Below are 19,300 nucleotides of genomic sequence, written 5' to 3'. Positions count from 1 at the left end.
GCAAATGCGCTACGCTAAATGCTAATAGTATTAGTTAAAACTCAAAAGTTCATTAAAATACACATGCAGGGTATCGAATTAAAGCTACACTCGTTGTGAATCCAGGCAACAAGTCAGATTTTTAAAATGCTTTTCGGCGAAAGCATGAGAAGCTATTATCTGATAGCATGTAACACCCCAAAAGACCCACAGGGGACGTAAACAAAATAATTAGCATTTCGGCGTTACACAAACCGCACAATAAAATAGAAAACATTCATTACCTTTCACCATCTTCTTTGTTGGCACTCCTAGATGTCCCATAAACACTATTTGGGTCTTTATTTCGATTAAATCGGTCCATATAAAGCCTAGATATCGTTATATGTAGACTGTGTGATAAACAAAAAAAACATAGTTTCAAAACGTAACGTCATTTTTTTAAATTCAAAAAGTCGACGATAAACTTTCACAAAACACTTCGAAATACGTTTGTAATGCAACTTTAGGTATTAGTAAACATCAATAAGCGATAAAATTCATCAGGAGGCGATGTAAAGATCATTAGCTGTCCGTCTGGAAAAATGTCCGGCTAGAAACTCAACGAAAATATCCGGTCCTAGACCTGAGGAGATACGGTGCCCTGCATGTGTTTGACCTAGAAAAAACTCGAAGGGAAATGACAAGACTCTAGACACCGTGTGGAAGCTGTAGGTACTGCAACCTCAGTCAATTAATTGTGGTTCACCTTTATCAATGGGTTCAAGTAGCGCATGGATATATTTTCCCATTTTCAGTGATCAGTTTTTCCTGTGCTTTTCGATGTAAATGCCGTTCTGGTAAAGCCACAGCAGTGATTTAACCAGTTTTATAAACGTCTGAGTGTTTTCTATCCACACAGACATATAAGCAAATGCATATACTATATTCCTGGCATGAGTAGCAGTGCGCTGAAATGTTGCGCGATTTTTAACAGAATGTTCAAAAAAGTAGAGGGTCGACTTAAGAGGTTAATGTGAGTCTTGAAGAGTTTACAGTCTAACCAGACACCTAGGTATTTGTAGTTGCCCACATATTCCAAGTCAGAACCGTCCAGAGTAGTGATGCTGGACGGGCGGGCAGGTGCAGGCAGCGATCGGTTGAAGAGCATGCATTTAGTTTTACTTGCATTTAAGAGCAGTTGGAGGCCATGGAAGGAGAGTTGTATGGCATTGAAGCTCATCTGGAGGTTAGTTAACCCAGTGTCCAAAGAAGGGCCAGAAGTATACAGAATGGTGTCGTCTGCATAGAGGTGGATCAGAGAGTCACCAGCAGCAAGAACGACATCATTGATGTATACAGAGAAAAGAGACGGCCTGGGAATTGAACGCTGTGGCACCCCCATAGACTGCCAGAGGTCCGGACAAAAGGCTCTCCGATTTGACACACTGAACTCTATCTGAGAAGTAGTTGGTGAACCAGGCGAGACAGTCATTTGAGAAACCAAGGCTGTTTAGAGTGCCAATAAGAATGTGGTGATTGACAGAGACGAAAGCCTTGGCCAGGTCGATGAATACAGCTGCACAGTATTGTCTCTTATCAATGGTGGTTATGATATTGTTTAGGACCTTGAGCATGGCTGAGGTGCACCCATGAACAGCTCTGAAACCAGATTGCATAGCGTAGAAGGTATGGTGGGATTCGAAATGGTCAGGGATCTGTTTGTTAACTTGGCTTTCGAAGACCTTAGAAAGGCAGGGTAGGATAGATATACGTCTGTAGCAGTTTGGGTCTAGAGGGTCTCCCCGTTTGAAAAGGGGCATGACCACGGCAGCTTTCCAATCGTTGGGGATCTCAGACGGTACGAAAGAGAGGTTGAACAGGCTAGAATTAGGGGTTGCAACAATTTTGGCTGATCATTTTAGAAAGAGAGGGTCGGGATTGTCTAGCCCGGCTGATTTGTAGGGGTCCTCATTTTGCAGCTCTTTCAGAACATCAGCTATCTGGTGGAGAAATGGGGGAGGCTGGGCAAGTTGCTGTGGGGTGCAGGACTGTTGACCGGGGTAGGGGCGGCCAGGTGGAAAGCATGGCCATCCGTTGAAAAATGCTTATTGAAATTCTCAATTATTGTGGATTTATCGGTGGTGACAGTGTTTTCTAGCCTCAGTGCAGTGGGTAGCTGGGAGGAGGTGCTCTTATTCTCCATGGACTTTACAGTGTCCCAGAATATTTTGGAGTTTGTGCTGCAAGATGCAAATTTCTGTTTGAAAAAGCTAGCCTTTGCTTTCCTAACTGCCTGTGCCTATTTTATGCTAATGCCGTACGCCACAGGATGTTTTTGTGCCTGTCAAGGGCAGTCAGGTCTGGAGTGAACCACGGGCTATATCTATTCCTTGTTCAAAAATTTTTGAACGGGGCATGCTTTTTTAAGATTGTCAGGAAAGCACTTTTAATTAATAACCAGGCATCTTCTACTGACGGAATGAGGTCATTATCCTTCCAGGATACCCGGGCCAGGTCAATTAGAAAGACCTGATCGCTGAAGTGTTTTAGGGAGCGTTTGACAGTGATGAGGGGTGGTCATTTGACCGCAGACCCATTACGAACGCAAGCAATGAGGCAGTGATCGCTGAGATCCTGGTTGAAGACAGCAGATGTGTATTTGGAGGGTATGTTGGTCAGGATGATATCTATGAGGGTGCCTGTGTTTACGGATTTGGGGTTGTACCTGGTAGGTTCATTGATAATTTGTGTGAGATTGAGGGCATCAAGTTTAGATTGTAGGATGGCCTGGGTGTTAAGCATGTCCCAGTTTAAGTCACCTAACAGCATGAGCTCTGAAGATAGATGGTGGGCAATCAATTCACATATGGTCTCCAGGGCACAGCTGGGGGCAGAAGGTGGTCTATAGCAAGGTGGTCTATACTTGTTTCTAGAAAGGTGGATTTTTAAAAGTAGAAGTTTTGAGTACAGACCTGGATAGTAAGACAGAACTCGGCAGGCTATCTCTGCAGTAGATTGCAACTCCGCCCCCTTTGGCAGTCCTATCTTGTCGGAAAATGTTATAGATAGGGATGGACATTTCAGGGTTTTTGGTGGCTTTCCTAAGCCAGGATTCAGACACAGCTAGGACATCCGGGTTGGCAGAGTGTGCTATAGCAGTAAATAAAACATACTTAGGATCCCCATTAGCCTATAGGCTATTTAATGTGGTCTCAATCAATAGGCTATGAAGAGCATGTACGGAGTAGCACAGAGCAAAGTTTTATTTCTAAAATATCTGCTGGGATAGTGTAATAAAACTAGGTGCATTACACACTGCAAAGGATATTCCAACCCTGAGCCCCGGCCTGCTCTAATCTTGCTGATCAAAAACGTTGTGCTGCTTATCCAATGGGGTCAGAGGTTTCTTCCAAATATAATTTTTGATTAGACCTAGTTTTTAAAAAAATGTGTGGACTAGCCTATGTTCTGTTCAGTTTGAGAAGGAGAGTGTGAGGATGTGAAGGGGGACCCGAGGTCAAATTTGATAGCTTGCTACTACTACATTTGATTTTATTAAAAACAATATGTTTCTTGCTATTTATCAGAGTTATTGAGCTTACAATAAGCCAGATTCGAGTTACTTACATTGTGGTGCTGACACTTGAAGCAGCAGCCATGGCACAATCAATCAGAAATGGACAGCTCATGGTGCTGAAAGTATGCAAATTCAAGTAGGCATAATTCATTTTAACAATGTTTACTTTACTAACAACAAGAGGGCTTTGTGTGGGTCTTATTTGTTCCTATTTAAGAAATAAGAGGTAGGCATCCCTGTTTGAAAGATGAAATTAGGCTATAGGCTGCTATGTCTGTAAATGTGTCTGTCAATTACTCCACCCACCATGCACTCTTTAAAAAGCCTACCTCCATTTCAGTGAAGGGATATTCATTTTAAGTTCAAACCAAGACTCGAATTGAGGGGGTATGAGAGGGTATGCCATAGGCTTACCTTTAATTGAAGAAAATTGAAAAAAGCTCAGGCCTACCTACCCCTGGTTAGTTTAAGATTATGAGGGAAATAAAATTAATCCAATTATATTAAGTGATCTCCACTGAGTATACAAAACAATAACCTCTACTGGATCAGTGTCCCAAAATCGGGACAGTTGCTGCTCAATGTGTAATATTTGACTGGAATGGCAGCCAACTTTCCCAGCCATAGACATGTCTTATATCTTCAAAAAGCTTAAATGGTTGTTAATGTAACTGCACTGTCCAATTTACAGTAGCTATTACAGCTAAAAAAATATCATGCTATTGTTTGAGGATAGTGCACGACAACAAAACACTTTTATCAAGGAAACTGGTTTGATATATTCCCCTCTGACGGTAAATAATATTCTTACATTCAGTAATCTTGCTCTGATTTGTCATCCTGAGGGTCCCAGAGATAAAATGTAGTGTATTTTTGTTTGATAAAATAAATGCTTATATCCTAACACGATCCATGTTGTATACAGCATTTCACATTCATTCTGACTCTTTTAACTTGCAACAAAACAATTTATGAAATTGAATCGGCTAAACCTTGTCTCACCCAGTCAAGTTCAGTTTCTGTGCAATCCCCAGATACTGTAGAAGGTAACCAAACTTTGTTTCATCGTTATATATTACGTATTGGCTACACAACACGTCAATTTGCCCATGAAGGTCAGCCATCATTACACACCAATGAGACAGGCGGTGTTCACTTGATTGACAGTGTCTTGGTCCAATGACCATCTATCGTTTTGAAACATAGCCCAGCTCATTGGCTATCTAGCTAGTTTTCTATGAGTATGTGATTGCCCTTTGTAGGACAAATGGCTGTTATGCCAGACCTCTGTGTAACACGATTCATTCTCAATTGAAAATCAACAGGACACAGGGACGTTTATGTTATGCAGCGGTTCGCTTTCTTCTACAAACTTTTCAAAACATTCAAAAAGTACAACATGGCTACTAAGAGTGGATAGACTAAAGTCCAAGCATAGAAATGTGGATGAGATTATTGCAGAAATTGACCGGGAGAGTCAGTAAGTAAAAAAACATTTTTGCTTTTCATGCTAATGCAATTGCATGTGTTACTATGATATGTTGGCTATGATATGTTGTGGCTGTGGTTTTTGAGTGTCTTATTGCCTATTGGTCCACTTATTTCATTGTAGTGATTGTGTTCCCCATACTCTATATAATATGTTTATAGATATATTGTAACGTAGATGCTGGGAGTCGAGAAGCAGGTGGTAAGTTTAATATAACAAGAAACATGGAACAATAAAATGTAGGAGTAGCCTCTAGACATGAACAACATAAATGATACTGCCTGGGGTAGGAACCTAAGGAATGTGCCAGATAAAGGGGAGGTAATGAGTGAGGTAATGAAGTCCAGGTGTGCTTAATGATGAAGCGCAGGTGCACGTAATGATGGTTCCCAGGACCGGTGGTTAGTAATCCGCCGATGTTTTACTAACCTCGCTCTCTGTATACCATTTAATTTTTGTATGTTCTCTATAGTTATGTACTTGAAAATGTATCAATTGACTCATTCGGCCACTTGGGTACTTTTGGGCTCGTGAGGGAAACTTGGACTACGTCATACAAACTATTATGTAGCTCTCTCATTCTTGAACGTATCAGTCTGAAACTTTGCACACACTGTTTCCCTCTTGCCGACAACATCTCAATTATCACCAGTTTCCTATCTCAATGTATGACCTTTCTTTTGCATTTCAAAGATGATGCAACAAAAATAGAACTAGAAAATGCCTGTTTTTGTTATCTTTTAAAATATTTTTACCAGATCTATTGTGTTATATTATCCTACATTAATTTCATATCTCCACAAACTTCAAAGTATTTCCTTTCAAGTAGTATCAAGAAAATGCATATACTTGCTTCAGGTCCTGAGCTACATACAGGCAGTTAGATTTGGTTATGTCATTTTAGGCAGAAATTGAGATGAAGGGTCTTATCCTCAAATTAATCAATTGCATTGCATGGAGTCTAGATGTACTGACCATCAGCACATTGTAGCTTTCCTATTTGTCTGAGTACTTGAGATATGAGTTACTGTAGCTAACACAAAGGCTCTACTGCTATGTCGTAATTAGCTTATAAAATAACATTTGGTTTGTTTCTGATTCTACGTATTCGGTATTAAATCTAGTTTACAACCCTGGTTTGATCCTGCTGACCTCTTTATTTCTCCTTATAACACCATGAGGTTTGGAGTCCAGAATTAAAATAAACTGTCCATATGAAATAGTAATACACATGCCCAGTATACCTTGTGTATTAAAATGGTCTCTCCTCTGGAAAACCAGGATGTATTTATTTTTTAAATGCTTCCACAGTGGCAAAGTGCCTTACTGACAACTAAACAAAAAAAGTCCATAGAGGCCTTGGGAATTCAGTGTGATCTACTGTTTTTTTTTTACTTTACTTGCTCCCTCTCTCACTGTTCTTTGTTAAATATTTGATGGTGGTTGAGCCATTGATTATTTTTTTTGTATTCTTTTGACACACAGGCATTTACTATAACCTTTCATTGTCTCCTGCTGGAGAACTAGAGTATATTAATGTCTCCTCTCGCATCTGACAGCTGTGGGACTCTGCAAAGATTCTGCAACAAAAATAGCAGCATCCTGTGCTATTCTCTCAAAAAAATAGCCAAGGGGGCTAACTTCATTCCTCTGTAGTTTGGGACAGGTGTCAGACCATTTATTGATGGCCCACAACCCTGTTGTTTTCAATATGATTTTAGGATCATATTTAAAGAAATTCAAGAGAATAATCCTTGACATTTTAATTTAGGAGCATCTGTTTGAACTACTTTTGAGTATGTTACAGTATCAAAGCTGTAGCCTGGAAAAACCAAGTCTGTTTTTACTAACATTCCATTCCTTCCCAATCCTTGTCATGCCGAAGAATGTTTGGCAATGACACAGAGTACAAGGAGTAGAACGTAAGCACAAAACAGGTTCTACATTTCAAGCTCTAAAGCTGGAGACTGAGCATAAATCAGAATTTGCATCCTTTCATTAACGGACACAGTACATAGATGGTGTTATGGGGTTGTCACGACTTCCGCCGAAGTCGGTTCCTCTCCTTGTTCGGGCGGAGTTCGGCTGTCGACGTCACCGGTCTTCTAGCCATCACCAATCCACCTTTCATTTTCCATTTGTTTTGCCTTGTTTTCCTACACACCTGGTTTACATTCCCTCATTATTTGACGTGGATATAACCCTCTGTTCCCCCCATGTCTGTGTGTGGAATTGCTTGTTGTAAGTGTTTTGTACATTTCTGATTGGTTGGCGAAGGGTTGTTTCAACCCGTATTTTGCTGTTCTGGGTGCCGTTTGTTTTTGCATCATTAAAGTGCTCCGGCTGTTACCCATTTCTGCTCTCCTGCTCCTGACTTCCCTGCACCGCTTACAGAATTCCACACCCGAATATGGAGTCAGCAGAAGCAGGTGCCCCTGGTATAGGGGTCGAGGAGTGTGTCCGGGAGCACGCAGCAATGCTTCATCATCTCGGCGCCGCCATGGACTGCGTCGTTCAAACCATGGACTGCTGCGAGTGACAGGGAGTTGCTCCAGTGCCTCCGCCAGCACAACCGGGGTCCCCACTACTCGCCCCCCTGCACCCGGTTAGTGGGATTTGTCTCGCCCTTCCCCGGGAGTACGATGGGACGGCTGCACGCTGCCAGGGTTTCTCGTTGCAGCTGGATCTCTACCTGGCAACCGTCAACCCGGCTACCCGGCAACTGTTAACCCTCGTTCCATGTGTCTCTCCTCAGTCCGGTGGTGGTTGGTCCGCTCCAGGAGTCTGAGGTGCGGGAGGTTCCTCCGCCTCCTTTGGACATCGAGGGGGCCCCGGCGTACTCAGTCTGTTCCATCCTGGATTCAAGACGTCGGGCGGGGGGCCTTCAGTACCTCGTGGAGTGGGAGGGGTACGGTCCGAAGGAGAGGTGCTGGGTTCCGGTGGTGGACGTGTTGGACCCTGAAATACTGTGGGAGTTCCACCGTTTCCGTCCGGATTGCACGGCGCCTCGCCCTCCGGGTCGTCCACGAGGCCGGTGTCAGCGCGCTGCTGGAGCCGCACGTCAAGGGGTGGGTACTGTCATGACTTCGAAGTCGGCTCCCCTTCTTGCTCGGGCGGCGTTCGGCAGTCGACGTCACCGGCCTTCTAGCCATCACCTCTCCATTTTCCATTGTTCCATTTGTTTTGTCTTGTTCCCCGCATACGTGGTTTACATTCCCTAATCAACTGCATATATATTCCTGTGTTCCCCCCCATGTCTTTTTGTGGGATTGTTTTGTTACGTGTTTTGTATTGTCGCGCCTAGCTGGTTTTTCCCCCGGGTACTATGTGTCAACCCGGAGTATGTTTAATTGTTAAACATTTTTGCTTATTTGGGACTTTGTCTTGCTTTGCACTTTTGCCGTTGGCTGGAGGTTTGTTGGACACTGTTGTGTCTGTCTGTTGTTTGCTTCTGCCGAAAAAAGTGTGTGCCTGATCACAACTCTCTGCTCTCCTGCATCTGACTTCAACACCAGTAGCGCATAAGGTGACACTTATTCATATCTCAGTTTAGTCACTTATGTGGCTGCCTACTCCTAATGATTTGTTTTTAAAATCATACGAGCAAAAATGTTAGCTTTATCTGGGACGCTAAACCAGACAAAATAAAGCGTGCCTATCTATATAATAAATATGAATTGGGTGGGTTGAGATTATTAAATATAAGAGCAATAAACCTCTGTCACGTCCTGACCTTAGTTCCTTTTTTTATGTCTCTGGTTTAGTTTGGTCGGGGTGGGCATTGTATGTTTTGTAGTCTAGGTTTTGTATTGCTATGTGTTTGGCCTGGTATGGTTCCCAATCAGAAGCAGCTGGCAATCGTTGTCTCTGATTGAGAACCATACTTAGGCAGCCTGTTTTCCCACTATGGGCCTGTTTTCCCACCCAACTGTTGCGTTTTGTTCCACTTTTGTTTTAGTGTTCAGTTTATAATAAACATCATGAACAAGTGCCACGCTGCGCTTTAATCTACTCCTTCTTCCTCAGACGAAGAGCGCTACACTCTCTCTAAAAGCTTCACTTATTCAAAAGTTTTACTTGAACCCTAAATGGTTCTCAAGTAGATTACGAAGAAAAGAACATCCGTTGTTTAAAAATGGCCTTGTTGCCTTTGTGCAGATTGCCATGTCTCATTTTCGATTAATTGAAAATGATACTTTATTCAAAGTATTTCTCCTTTTCAAACAAGCATTGCAAAGATGGCTACAATTTCAATTTCACCCCCCTTGAAAATATAGAACTAATATTAGAACAAATATGATGGCTGAACTCAAATGTGCTGGTTGATAAAATACCTGTATTTATGGGAAAGATGTTTGAAAAGGGTATTTTGTCAATTGGAATGGTAGAGTTATGTCCTTCATGGGGTTATCAGCATTACCCCAAAAATGGAGGAGGCAGGTGGGAGGGGGAGGAAAATGGTCTGTCATCCCAATATAAAAGATCATAAATTGCGGAGGAATAAAAATATTTAAAAAAAGAAAAGTATACCAGTTTCATTTGAGGACCAGGATGTTGACAACTGTGCCATACAGATTGCAAAATAGTTGTGAAGAGATTTTTGATGTACTGATTCCATGGTAGAGGATGTTTGAGTTGATATATAAAACAAAGCAAGATTCAAGACTTCGTGCTTTAGCAAAATGCATAGCATTGATTTAATTGACCCTAGAAAAAGTACTGTTAAGAGATTTGGAGAGACCGGGTCAGTCAATAACTAATATACTGATGCTCTTAGTAAAAGTATTTATCTTCAACTCGCAATCTGTGGATTCTATTTGATTAGATAGATTGAAATTGTACGTTAAACATCACAGCATAGTTGAAAGATATACAGATATGTTGCGTATAAATCCGAAGAGGGTGGCCAGTAGAGATAGGTGGGATGGGCTGAGGGAAGCTGAGGGTTGGGATGCGGAATTGGAGACAAGTGGGAGTGGAGTTGCTATGCGGGAGACAGAATGATGGTGAAAGTTAAAAGTAAACATAATAAAAAGTATATTTGAATGACACTGAGGGTGAGTGTTCTTACAGCTAATGCCGGTTTGCCTGAGGCTGATGCCATGCAGGTATTTGTACACATGCATATACACACACTCTCATTCAAATAAACACATACAAGAACACACACATACATGTAATTGTGCCAGACATGCACACAAACATATACAGTTGGCATTGCTGGTATGACTTTAGTTGTCCTTGATGTCCTTTGTTTATTTATTTGTTTATTTTTTTTGTGGAGGGGGGGGGGGTGCAATGTTGTTTTCTTCTGTCTTTTTATTTTTTTTCTCTTTAGTTCATTCTCTAGGTTGTTGGTGCATTGGGTGGATCTTGGGGGAATTTTATTTTTGTTCTATTTTTGTTCTTGCGGGATCGTGGGAGGGGTCTCGAATAGTTGAGGGACAGCTATTGGGGAACTGTGGGGGGATCATGGAGGGTTCGGGTTCACGTTTTTGGCCTGGTGGAAGATCTGTCAACGTGCCCTTGAGCAGTGCATTGAACCTGTCTGTGTGTCGCTCTGAATGGGAGTCTGTTGGATGTTCTAGCTGGTCTGTCATGATATAATAGAGACAGTAGATCTAGCTGAAATGTCAAATATAAAAGAGACAGTAGATCTAGCAGGTCTATAATAATATATTCAACCTTATGTTCCCTGTACTCTATATATATATCTGTTTATTTTACTAGGCAAGTCAGTTAAGAACAAATTCTTATTTTCAATGATGGCCTAGGAACAGTGCCTGTTCAGGGGCAGAATGACAGATTTGTACCTTGTCAGCTCGGGGGTTTGAACTTGCAACCTTCCGGCTACTAGTCCAACGCCCTAACCACTAGGCTACCCTATGATGACTCCTTGCTGACTCCTTGCTGTCCACAGTCCACCTGGCCTTGCTGCTGTTCCAGTTTCAACTGTTCTGCCTGTGGCTATGGAACCCTAAACTGTTCATATTTACTCTTGAGGTGCTGTCCTGTTGCATCCTCTACAACTGCTGTGATTATTATTATTTGACCCAGCTGGTCATCTATGAACGTTTGAAAATCTCAGCCATGTTCTGTTATCTCCACCCGGCACAGCCAGAAGAGGACTGGCCGCCCCCCATAGCCTGGTTCCTCTCTAGGTTTCTTCCTAGGTTTTGGCCTTTCTAGGGAGTTTTTCCAAGCCACCGTGCTTTTACACCTGCATTGCTTGCTGTTTGGGGTTTTAGGCTGGGTTTCTGTATAGCACTTTGAGATAATAGCTGATGTACGAAGGGATATATAAATACATTTGACTTGATAGAGGACTGAGGGTCTTCCAAATATTTAAAGTGTGTAAATAGTTACCCATGTTATTTTGTAAATGTATATATATTTTTCCCCATTTTTTTGTGTGTGTGGGGGGGGGGGGGGGGGGTGTTAGAATACCATTTTGGCATTTTGTATATAGTTATTTGTTTCAAAATGTATACCTTCACCAATTTGTCCACTTGGGTACATTTGGGCTACTTGTGTGGGACACCTGGGTGACTTCATGATAAATGTGATGTAGCACACTCATTTTGGAAGTTATCATTCTGAAACGTTGCACAAGTACTGTTGCCCTCCTATCTTTTTCACTGAAATTGTCCCCATCATCCTATCTGAATGTTTGTTTTATCTTGTTCATTTTAAAGATGATGATACAACAATAAATCAAATAGAAATGGTTTTTTTTCATTGTATTATCTAAACCAGATCTATTGTGTTATATTCTCCTACATTCAATTCACATTTACACAAACTTCAGAGTGTTTTCTTTCAAATGGTACCAAGAATATTTATATCCTTGCTTCTGGGCCAGAGCTACAGGCAGTTAGATTTGGGTATGTCTTCAGGCGGAAATTGAAAAAAGTAGGGGGGTAGCTCTAAGAGGTTTAAAAAATATATATATATATATGGTTTGCGCATCTTGTTTGTGCATGACGGGACTATAATTTGTTTTTCAACAGGACAATGACCCAACACCCCTCTGGGCTGTGTAAGGGTTATTTGACCAAGAAGGAGAGTGATGGAGTGCTGCATCAGAAGACTTGGCCTCCACAATCACCCGACCTCAACCAAATTGAGATGGTTTGGACCGCAGAGTGAAGGAAAAGCAGCCAACAAGTGCTCAGCATATGTGGGTACTCCTTCAAGACTGTTGGAAAAGCATTCCAGGTGAATGAGTGAATGTCAAGCATATTATGCAAAGCTGTTAAAGGCAAAGGGTGACTACTTTGAAGATTTTAAAATGTTTTGATTTGTTTAACACTTTTTTGCTTAAAACGTGATTTCATGCCTTCACTATTATTCTACAATGTAGAAAATAGTAAAAATAAACAAAACCCTTGAATGAGTAGCATGTCCAAACTTCTGACTGGTACTGAATATGTAGAATGTGTGTAGAATTTACATGTAACAACAAAAGTTAAAGCTGTAAAAACAAAGTAGATTTTTGTCCTTCAAAGATATATATTAACTCAGCAAAAAAAGAAACATCCCTTTTTCAGGACCCTGTCTTTCAAAGATAATTAGTAAAAATCGAAATAACTTCACAGATCTTCATTGTAAAGGGTTTAAACACTGTTTCCCATGCTTGTTCAATGAACCATAAACAATTAATGAACATGCACCTGGGGAAGGGTCGTTAAGACACTAACAGCTTACAGACGGTAACTAATTTAAGGTCACAGTTATGAAAACTTAGGACACTATAAAGAGGCCATTTTACTGACTCTGGAAAAAAGACAAAAAAGATGCTCAGGGTCCCTGCTCATCTGCGTGAACGTGCCTTAGGCATGCTACAAGGAGGCATGAGGAATGCAGATGTGGCCAGGGCAATAAATTGCCATGTCCGTACTGTGAGACGCCTAAGACAGCTCTACAGGACAGACAGCTGATCTTCCTCGCAGTGGCAGACCACGTGTAACAACACCTGTACTGGATCGGTACATCCAAATGTCACACCTGCGGGACAGGTACAGGATGGCAACAGCAACTGCCCGAGTTACACCAGCAGTGCACAATCCCTCCATCAGTGCTCAGACTGTCTGCAATAGGCTGAGAGAGTCTGGATTGAGGGCTTGTAGGCCTGTTGTAAGGCAGGTCCTGACCAGACATCACCGACAACAACATCGCTGAACCAGACTAGACTGGCAAAAATTGCTATTCACTGACGAGTCACGGTTTTGTCTCACCGGGGTGATGGTCAGATTCGTGTTTATGGTCGATGGAATGAGCGTTACACAGAGGCCTGTCCTCTGGAGCGGGATCGATTTGCTGGTGAATGGTCCGTCATGGTCTGGGGCGGTGTGTCACAGCATCATCAGACTGAGCTTGTTGTCATTCCAGGCAATCTCAATGCTGTGCGTTACAGAGAAGACATCCTCCTCCCTCATGCGGTACCCTTCCTGCAGGCTCATCCTGACATGACCCTCCAGCATGACAATGCCACCAGCCATACTGCTCATTCTGTGTGTGATTTCCTGCAAGACAGGAATGTCAGTGTTCTTCCATGGTCAGCGAAGGGCCGGGATCTCAATCCCATTGAGCACTTCTGGGACCTGTTGGATCGGAGGGTGAAGGCTAGGGCCATTCCCCCCAGAAATGTCCTGGAACTTGTAGGTGCCTTGGTGGAAGAGTGGGTAATGTCTCACAGGAAGAACTGGCAAATCTGGTGCAGTCCATGAGGAGGAGACGCGCTGCAGTACTTAATGCATCTGGTGGCCACACCAGACACTGACTGTTACTTTTGATTTTGACCCATTTGTTCAGGGACACTTTATTCCATTTATGTTAGTCACATGTCTGTGGAACTTATTCAGGTTATGTTCATACAAATATTTACACGTTAAGTTTGTTGAAAGTAAACGCAGTTGACAGTGAGAGGACATTTATTTTTTTCTGAGTTTATATATATACAAATATTTGGTTTTCCTGGGCTACAGCAAGGTCATTGTGAAGTGAATACAGTGGAGGGCATCTTTTAATCATGAGCAATGCTCGTTATGCCCTCTATATACTCACTGTGTTGTGTTGTCATCTCATCTCTCACATTGGCATTATTCCCCTCACTTTCACCTGCATCCAGGCCAGCCCTGCTTTTTTTAATGTAGTTTATGCCAGCCCTGCTTTTTTATGTCGTTTTTATTGCCATGTAATATACCCTTCAACATATCTAATATTTCCCCATCAACAGAAATTGCACTAATGTAGTGTAATGCTCAGTGCCTAGCGGCTGTGACCAGCCATGAGCAGTGATTCATTCTGCTTTTACTCCCTTCTGCTCTCTCTATCTTTCTCTCTGAGTATTTCATAATTGCTCTAAAGATCTAAATGAGATGAAGGTTGGAGGATAGAGGTGCACTGCGGTAGCATTAGCATTCAGCTCATACAGCGCCATCCCATCGACTTCACTGGGCTCAACTCACTATAGCCTTACAATGGCAAAATCGCCAGAACCACACCTGCTCTGCTTTGTTCCTGTTCTCCCACTCAGCAGAACGTGTGTCCTGTGATGTGTTACTTTCTTGTCAAAATCCATTGAGTCATCAGATCTGAAGGGCTGGTGCCACAGAGCAAAACGAGCCCAGTACCCTGATTTGAGCAAATGATTTGCATTGTGTTTTGACCATTAGATGAAGGGTCATATCATGCTGATACATGCCATAACTCTCGGACCTCAGTGATATTAATGTGGTTATTACACATAATGTTTCTGTTAAGTTATCATTGTACTTGATCATGCTGACATGGCTAGATATTAACAAGGATACAGAATGTTATGCTGGTCTTGAACTCAGGGTTGCAAGTTGATGAACATTCAGGAATTGAGAATTTACATTTTTCCTTCCACCTTCTGTAGTCTCTTTGTAGCTTGTGAACGTAGCCTGCATGCAGACCCTGACTCTGTTTCCCAGAGCCAATACTCAGCTTGTTGTCACACAGGCTACAGCCAAGACAAGCCCAAGTTGTGGGTAGACACAACAACTCATTGTTCAGAGGTTCCCATCAGGGAAAACCAGTCTCTGCCTTATCTCTCCCTCTGACTGCACCATACCTGCACACCATTCAGTAATTAATTAAGCAACAATGGGCATGTTGAGCCTGTCTCTGAGGGTAGGGGATTACTCCTTTCGTACAGGCCCAGATGAGAGGCGAGGTCAAACCGGTAGACAAAGGAGAATGAGAGCGCTCCACCCCATTCCTCATTCCAAACCAGAGGGGGTTGCTGGAGTGCTTCTTACATCTCATGGTACACAGGATGATTCTGTACAAATTGTTTCACCTCATTGTTTTGTTTCTTCATTATGGGGCCAATGAGTATTTTCTAGCTTGCGAGAGGAAGTAAAACAAGACCATTTGAATTTTGTGTCTCTATAAAATCTGTAGAACAGCTGTGAAGGGGGCTTTTAATTTTGGGACAAGTGATTTGGGTAGTGTGGATAGCGCCTCAACCTCCTGTCTCTATGCATTGTTAGCTTTCTTATTATACATAGACAAAATAAACAAAATATCAACAATCCAAATGAATAAGTATTAAGAAGTGCATAGCAGGTAGAATCCTAGATGTAAAGCATCCCATTTTCAATTCAATACGATCTTATTAACTATTATTGTAATACAAGAGTGCACTTATTATTCTGCTTTCTCAAAAGGAGGGCAATTTTTGGATAGTCCAGCAGACTGTAGACCAGGCCACAGTACTGCTCCTGTACACAGTGCAGAAGGGGCCTGGAGACTAGCCGTTAATAACCTGTGTTAGAGTAATGCGGGTCATGTCCATTTGAGTAAACAGTAAGTTTGCAGGGCCATGTAAACATGGGCTGTGGAAATGTAATCACATGTGGGGAGTTCAGATAAGGGATTTATGGCAATACGAGTTTGGTAATCCCTTTAATTGGAACATTCTCAGCTCTCGCCTCTCATTTTCTCTCTCTCTCTCAACACCTGCCTGCACCAGACTTGATAAAGTGGCTGGGGATAAGGTCAGAGAGGTTTCCCTTTAGCATTGTGTGATTAGGAGGGAGGACAGGCCAGCTGCATGGGTTTCTGGGGGGGGGGGGGGTGTGAGAGAGAAAGAGAGAGAGAAAGAGGGCAAGTGCTGGGATGGGACTCTCCAGAGGTAGGGGCCTATTATGGAGGGATGAGGGGTGATGGGTGACCTGTCAAATCTCTCACTTGTGGAGCGTGTGAAACTAATAGAGCCTAGGGTCATTGTGAAAACACACGTTCTCTGGGCCCAGCCTGGGAATGACAGCAACAGACAGAGATACATTAGAATGGACAGAACCTCTGTCTCCCTCTTTTATTCAGTTGGGACGTTGTGGAAAATGGACTTCATTGTTGAAACCTCATTGTAAAGAGAGAAGACTTTCCGATCCCAATGACCGTCCTCCAACAGCCCCATCGCCTATAAGAGATGTAAGGAGCAATGCTGCCTACATCCGCTGAGAATTAACACAATTTTCACCCCCTCAAGAAGTGCCTTATGTGACATTTCTCGTAAAGTAATTGCTTTTATGTCAGTATCAGTCAGTTCTAGGAACCTTTGTGCAGGCTGACAGATTTATTGAGCTGACCAAACCTTTCGTCACTCGCATAGGTAAGGAGATCCATTGTGAACAGCTAATAAAATCCGAAATACAATTCATTTCTCTGTGTGAAATGATTGATTTGACACCAAGTGGAAAGAAATAGTTTTTTTCCCGGGCCTGCATAACAGTAACTGCATGTGTAACAATAGTATGGAGGAGGTTGTCATGCCGCTAGTGATCTCATTGTGTCAATCCATTCTTTTTAGTCTATTGTCATGTTTTCTTCTCACTTTTTATTCCAGATGAGTTGTAGCTATCTTCTCAATCCGAGAGCTACAACTCGAGGACCAGGGTTGGGAAACACTGGACTTGACTACCACGTGGGTTTGTGGTTCCAATAAAAAAAATCATAGAAAAAGGTGATGATTAGAAGATTAGATTAGATGAAGCAAGACTATAATTTAAAATTGGTTGGTTTGATATGGTAGGTTCCAGGGGTAATACACACGGAGGATCTACATTTGAGCTTGTTTGCTATAGCAGGAAAATAATCCTGCAGCAACAGGACAAGTGAATTATTATGTGGATTATAATTAATGGATATTTTTGAAGAGGTTTATACAGGGAAAATCAAGTCTGAAATTTCAAAGTTCAGAAAACTTTTTAATCCTCTTACATTACACGTTTTGAATTTCCTCCCATGCAGAAAAGTTCTCACGCAACAGGGTGATCAAATTAACATCCACAACACAACACCACTACCATTAATTACACATCAGCCCAATCACCTATTGTTCTGTTAATGATATCTTGTTCAATTGGAGCCTAATTGATTTTTAACAGTGTTATTTACAAGTTCCTTATTCACCAGCAATGTTCCTCGTTTGCCATGCAAGGCTGACCAGACTGATATTCACAGCGTACAATCAGCAGACATGGCTTTCCTTGCCCCACTCCCCCCTCCCCTCCCTCTACTTCTGTTGGCAAAAAGTATTAATTGATTCTCAAGGACTGCAGAAACCACATGAGCTAATCTCTGGACGCTAGCGAGCAAATCAAAGGAGACGAGTCGTTTTCTTGTTTTTGTTGAATTTACCAGATTTAATACACATGACAATTAAAGACATAGCACTAGGGTTTATAATGGGCAGTTTATTAATAATATTATCAGTGTTCTATCTTTCTTGCATCTTTTTTTGCAAGATCCCTTTTATTACATTTCTTTGTCAAGACACTTTTCTTTTATGTGGTCTTTCTGAATGAAAGTGGAATATGTCAGGTGTTGACATTCTGTGATATTGGCAATTATATATGGCAAATAAATGCCTTCAAATACTTTCCCGCCAAACCAGTCCCTTTCTGAAGTTAACATTTCTTTATGGCTCTCTGGTTCAACTGATTATTGATGTCAGAATATCATAACTTCACAGTTTGGTTTCCAAATGGATGAACAATCATTTTATATCACAAGCTTGTGTTGTACCTTCAAGACTGCCATACTCTCCAGAGATGTTGCATCAAAACATTGTTATATCACAAGCCTCATTATCCGATGTATCCCAGAGATACAGTATATTGCTGAACACAAATGGTTGTACTTGATCCTATAGGATTGCATTATGCATTGCCTTTCTTAGCATAATGTGGGCATTGCTAGTTCTCATGTAATCCATCTGATGCTTGTGTGTGTGAACGTTTTCCATCTGGCACCCCTAATTAGAAAAGAAGGAGGAATAAGTTATGTACCTATTTTCTGCTTGGCTGTTTCAGATATGGTCTCCTTGGTTACAGAAAGTTCACACTAGCACAAATAATCCCCTTCTGAATAGGATAATGAGATGTAAAGTAATGGTTGTCCTCTGTTAAAATCCACACTTTCTGTGGCATAGTTCCTCCTGGCACCAGAGGGCGGCAGAGACCGCCCTAGAGACTTTTATTGGACTCAGGTGTGTCTTATTATTTCATGATTGTGTCCCTGTTAAAAGAGGTGTGTTTTCGGTGGTCCTTTCTGGAAACTCCAGGGCTTGCCAGGACATGGGGAGACCCTGATGAGCTGTGCAGTTACCGTCTGTTACAACCGTCAGCACCATTGATCAATACTTCGCCAGAGTTACAGATCCCATGCGTGATATGTCCCACCCCTCTACAGATTCAAGCCCTCGACGGATTCCACATTGGCTTCGGTCAGGTCGAATATCAGACCTAGCCCAATCTACTGCAGGTTGGGGTGAACCACTCAGACTATTAGATTTCTGTTGATCACTGCTCCGAGAACCCCCTTATCCTAGGGTACCGCTGGCTGAGGCAGGTTTCATTCACCCTTCTACATCCCCTGCTGGTGTAGGCTTCTTCTCTGGGTAAGAAGGATGGAGGCCTGTGTCCCTGCATGGACTGGGAGGGCTACGGTTCCAATGAGCGAGTGTGGATGCCTGCCCGGGACATCCTGTATCCGGGTCTTGTTAGACTTCAAACAACTACGTGGTGGTCGTGCTGGCACCACTACTGGTGGGGGTTCCTCCTGGCACCGGAGGGTGGATACAGCTGTCTTATTGTTTCCCTGTTAAGAGGTGTTTTCTGCAGACTTTTGTAGAAGCTTAAATTGTTTAGTGTGCATTCGTTTCCTGCGGCTACTGTTTCTCAGTAACCACTGATTCTTCGTCTGGTCTCTTCTCTGCACCTAGGTCCTACCTTATCACG

The sequence above is a fragment of the Oncorhynchus nerka genome, linkage group LG18, assembly GCF_034236695.1.
Source record: "Oncorhynchus nerka isolate Pitt River linkage group LG18, Oner_Uvic_2.0, whole genome shotgun sequence".
Taxonomy (NCBI): Eukaryota; Metazoa; Chordata; class Actinopteri; order Salmoniformes; family Salmonidae; genus Oncorhynchus; species Oncorhynchus nerka.
Note: the sequence above shows the minus strand (reverse complement) of the source record.